Here is a 5,511-nt window from a genome sequence, read left to right on the forward strand (position 1 = left end):
CTTATATACATATACATGTCTTATATATATTTACATATCTTATATACATATACATATTTCCATTAGAATGGTACAGTACTTATCGTTTGATAATCGGAACGAGGATCAAAAGTTTCCTTTGGATTCTACTCCAAAATAAGTCAAACGGAGCAATAGGAAAAATCCGGGAACAATGGGCCTACCTCGGGTCAAATGAGGCGGCGTACCAAATTTACGTACATTATATTTCATGACGTCACTTGTGAGGGTTTTAAGGTAGTCGGGTCATATTTATGCCAGTTCCAGATGTTTAGGAAGTTTTTCCAATATTTTACACAATTTCTAATTCAATTCTACTGAATGAAAAAGGAGAAACTTTAGGTGCGGATTCCGGAGAATGGAGTTGTCCCCGAGGCTCGTATCCAACTTATTACGTCTAAGACATGCCATAGAAGGAAGGGTGAAGCCTTACATACCTTTTCCGCTTCATACACGTCTCCAAAATCAAGTTTCAAATTCGCCAAAATCTACAATTTGGTCACAATTACCAAATGTTAATTGTAAGGCTTTAAGATTTCAATCTTAACCAATACTTGTCTACAAAAATTTGGGCAGCATCTCCCCTATAAATACACCATCCCCAAAATTCAACTTAGCCAATTTTTAATCAATATCAATCCGGGAATTCAACCCGGCCAAACTATCAACACAATGACAACAACCATGACTACAAAACACAATATAACACAACTAGTCTTCTTTCCAACATAATGCAATAGCTTTCATTCCAACTTCACATTTCCAAACCAATCTCAATGTTTTTACATTCATTACTAATCAATATCATTACAATATAATTCGGAAGCATTTCATATCATTTCTACCAAATATTCACAAGATATACAAAATATACAAACTTTCCACCAAAACCATAATCCATCCAAAACTTCAAATCTTCAATCTACATATTCATAACATATTTCCATCTTCCAATTTCACCAACCATAATCATAATTCACATCTTAACAACTTCATTTCCATAATATCACAAAATCATTCCAAAGTGACATAATCTTCTACATTCCATATTTCCAACTTCCACCAAATTTATTCAACTTTTATTTCCAATATAAATTTCACCATAACCACAACTAGAATACAACATAAAATTCAACTCATATTATTTATACAACAATATACATATATGTCCACTTACATATATGCACACCCACTTTGTAAACTTCCATAATTCCATAAATTCTACTCATTTCTACATACTACAACATAAACCAACCTTCATAACATAATAAAAAGGGATTAATTCTTACCTTTTTCTACAATCTTCTTCACTTGACCAAGTTGTCAACTTGAAGAAACAAGTGCTCTTTCTTCCAAAATAATTACACCAAGTTGTAAAGGACCCTTGAATTAGTAGAAAATGATTTTTGAAAAAAAATTTGTTTTTTTTTTTTGGTCTTGAGCTTGGCCGAAAATGGCCTTCTTATTTTTGCTCTTCTTTCTCTTGTTTTTCTTGCTCTCTTATTTTCTTGAACCTTCTAAGGATTATGACCTCTTTATATTAATTTAGCACATGGAGAATTAATTAAATCAAGTGGGCTTGGACATACATGGCCGGCCACCCCATCACAGTTGGGCCTGATTTTTCTCTTCATTTTTTTGGGCCAACCCGGTTGGTCCCGAGTTGGGCCTAGCCCACTGACCTTTCGACCTTAAAACGTCCATATCTCCTTGTACCGATGTCACCTTGGAACCCACGATCTATGGTTGGAAATCTAATTCAATTATCTACAACTTCTATTTCTTGGTATTTTTCCAAATTCCAAACTTATAATACCGTTTTTGCCCCCCAAAATCAGGCCCGAAAACGTTTTCTTAAAAATATTCGTTCGCAGGACTTCCACTTTGATTTGGCCCAAGGGTCCTTCTTGAGTTGTGTTTAACTTCACATATGTGATTCATATGACTTGTCACATGTTCCAAAAAAAATCTTGACGTGTGGGCCCCACCTCAGCTTACAAATAATCCGACGTTAAAAAATACGGGATATAACACATAATTTCTCAAAATTCCCATTATCTTTTGCATAGATACCACATCTGCTGAAGTAAAGATGATCATGTCATCAGCATAGGCAAGATGATTTACTTTTGGACTCCATTTAGGCATGCCAAAACCCTTAAACTGAGTATTCTGATGAAGTGCATTTAAACTCCTAGATAAGACCTCAGCTACTATGATAAATAAAGTGGGGGAAAGAGGGTCCCCTTGCTTTACTCCTCTAGTAGATTGAAAGAAGCCTTGTTGTTGCCCATTTATTAACACAGAATACCAGTTATTACTAACAATTCTGTAGACCATGTCTATCACTCTCTCTGAGAATCCCATCTTCCTAAGCACCTTAGTTAAGAACAACCAAGATATCCTGTCATAGGCCTTTGCCATATCCATCTTTATTACAACATTTGCATCTTTTGTCCTCAGCCTTATATCTGAAACAATTTCTTGAGTCAACAATATATTCTCCACAATGCTTCTATCTTTAACAAATCCAGACTGATTGAGTGATATAATATTTGATAGTTTGGAAACCAATCTCTCATGAATCAGCCTAGAAAATATTTTGTTCACAAAGTTGCTCAGACTAATTGGTCTCATATCAGAGAAGGTGGTAACCATCTCTTTCTTTGGTAATAAGACCAAATTAGTATGAGTAACAAACTTGGGCAGTTCTGCTCCACTAAAGAAAGCCTTTATCATATTAGTAACATCCTCTCCAATGATTTCCCAGCAAGCTTGATAAAATACACCAGTAAAACCATCAGGTCCTCTTGCACTCTCACCATTTAGTTGAAAAACCACTGCCTTTACCTCTTCTTTAGTTGGTTCTGCTTCAAAACATAGATTTTCTTCTTCAGAAATCATTCTGGGCAAATGATTTAAAATATCAAAATCTTTAGGATCTTCTTCCTTTGTAAACTGCTCAGTGTAGAAATTGATGGCTTCAGCAATTATTCCCCCTTTTTCTTCTATCCAGCTCCCATCTTTTCTTTGGATTCTTCTTATTTGCATCTTTTTCCTTCTCCCCTGAACATAGGCATAGAAAAATTTTGTATTTCTATCCCCATCCTGAAACCACTGCATCCCAGCTTTCTGTTTCCAAAATTCTTCCTCTAGATGTAAATATCTGTTTAATTCTGCCTGTACTTTATGCAATTCCTGTCTGTTAGTAGGAGTTGGAAAGTTCTGAAATTGAGTTTCCTTCACCTTAATGATCTCTTCAAGAGCTTCAATTTCTTGAAATATATTCCCAAAAGTTGCTCTACTCCATTGTGCCAATGCTGCTTTCACCTTCTTCAATTTATGATGAAAAAGTATGAAAGAATTTGACAGAAAATCAGCTGTCCAATTTTGTTTAACCAACTCAATAAAACCTTCCTGCTTCACCCAAAAATTCAAAAACTTAAAAGGTTTTTTGATGCTTCTATTGTCTCCTGTGTAGGAAATTAACATAGGAGCATGATCTAATCCACTCCTGATCAAATGTTTGATACCTACACTAGAATACTTTTCTTGTAGTAGCTGATTACCCAAGCATCTATCCAATCTCTTAAAAATACAATCTTCCCCACTTTGGCCATTCCACCAAGTAAATTTACTGCCACTAAATCCCAAATCTGATATTCCACAGTTATGGATACAACCTCTGAAATCTTGAATTTCATTGATGGTTACTGGAAGACCACCAAATTTCTCATCTTCTGAGGTTATTGCATTAAAATCACCCCCAATCATCCAAGGAATATCAACTGAGGTAGATAAATCCTCTAGAGAGTCCCACAACTCCAATCTTTCAGTTTGAGTACATTTTGCATACACTAGTGACACTAGCATATCCTCCTGACTTCCTCTAACCCTTAATTTAATGGTTAAATGCTGCTGATAATCCACCATTATGTGATAGTCAAAAATATCTTCCACAAAGGCCCAAATCTTACCAGATACATTGACTATTGCGTGCTCCATTCCAAGTCTCCTTCTATATTCTTCTATCTTGTCTGAATCTTGAAAAGGTTCCATTAATCCTATAAAACCAAAATGGTATCTTTGATTCAGTTTTATCAACCTTGTAAAAGCTTCCATGGTATTAACAGACCTAATATTCCATATAAGAGCATTCATCATGGTTTATTAAGTTTATTAATCTGCCTTCTAGTATGAACTCCACTCCCAGGCGGAACACTTGTTTCCCTTGATGTCTTTTTTCTAGCTTTTCCTCCTCCTTTTTGAAGATACTTTGGTGAAATATCTCCTGCCCTAACAGCTGCTTCCAAATTATGCTCTAAAGTATGCACATCTAGGTCTTTGTTTCCTCCTTCAATATTGAGATTTGAATTTGGTATTTCCTCCCATACTGTTATCTGCCCTGATGCTGTTGTTATGCCTTGTTCATGTTGTACCATGTTAATCTCATGATTTTCCAATTGTTGTGATGCCAAATCTTTGCTTTGACTGTCACTCTCCCCTCCCTGCACTATTTGATTTAGATCTGGAGTCTGAAATCTCAACATGTTATCATTTGCATCTGATATTTCCCCTCTGCTTGTGGCTGTTGTCTTGCTACTGTTCACACTGGATTGAGTTGTATTCTTGTTCTTCTGCTCATCCTCCTGCCCTTGATGACTTGTTGTTGCAGGTTTTGTTTGAACACTTTTGCTTGGTGTCTGCATTTGGGACTCAACAGGTAAAATATCCTCCACATAATCATTTACTATGTGCTGCTCCCTTGATGTTTGTATGTGTTGGTTGTGGTTTCCATCCCCATATATGTTGTTGTCCCCTTGTTGTTCTGTTTCCTTTGTTTTGTTTTGTTTTGTTTTCTATGTTCTTTTCCTGGTTTTTGTGACTATAGAAGCTCTTCTCAATCCATGTTCTAGTATCTTCATGTGGCTCCTGTTCATTATTCACCTTGTCATGGTTGTTTGATACCTCTTCCAGTACTGCAAAAGTATTGGTAGTCACCATTATTCCCTCCATATTCTTTTGTATTGAATTCACTTCCCCAATAATAATTCCTGATTTATCTTTTTTATATTTGCTTCTTCTTTGCATCCATTCTTGTTTACCAGTATTGTACCATCCCCTTCTCCCTTGTATGCCTTCTTTATTTTGTGCTTCTGTAGCAACAACTTCTGCATTTTCTTTCCTTAATTTTTCTCTGAATTGCTTAGCCAGTTCAGGATTAAGTACTCTACATTCCTTCTCCTCATGACCTTGGAGTTTGCAGTGTTTGCAAAATTTTGGTAAATAGTCATAATTGATCCTTACCTATTTTGATTTTAGTATTCCTGATTCATCCTCTTCTGCAATGTTTATCCTCTTTGGTAATGATGCTAATAAATCAACCTCAACTTTGATTTTTGCACAGCTTGGTCTTGTTTTGTTTGCTGTGGCCAGATCTACAGTTAAAGGTTTCCCAACTGCTGTTGCCATGGAAAACACAGCCTCTTTAGC

The sequence above is a fragment of the Lycium barbarum genome, chromosome 2 (assembly GCF_019175385.1).
Source record: "Lycium barbarum isolate Lr01 chromosome 2, ASM1917538v2, whole genome shotgun sequence".
Lineage (NCBI taxonomy): Eukaryota > Viridiplantae > Streptophyta > Magnoliopsida > Solanales > Solanaceae > Lycium > Lycium barbarum.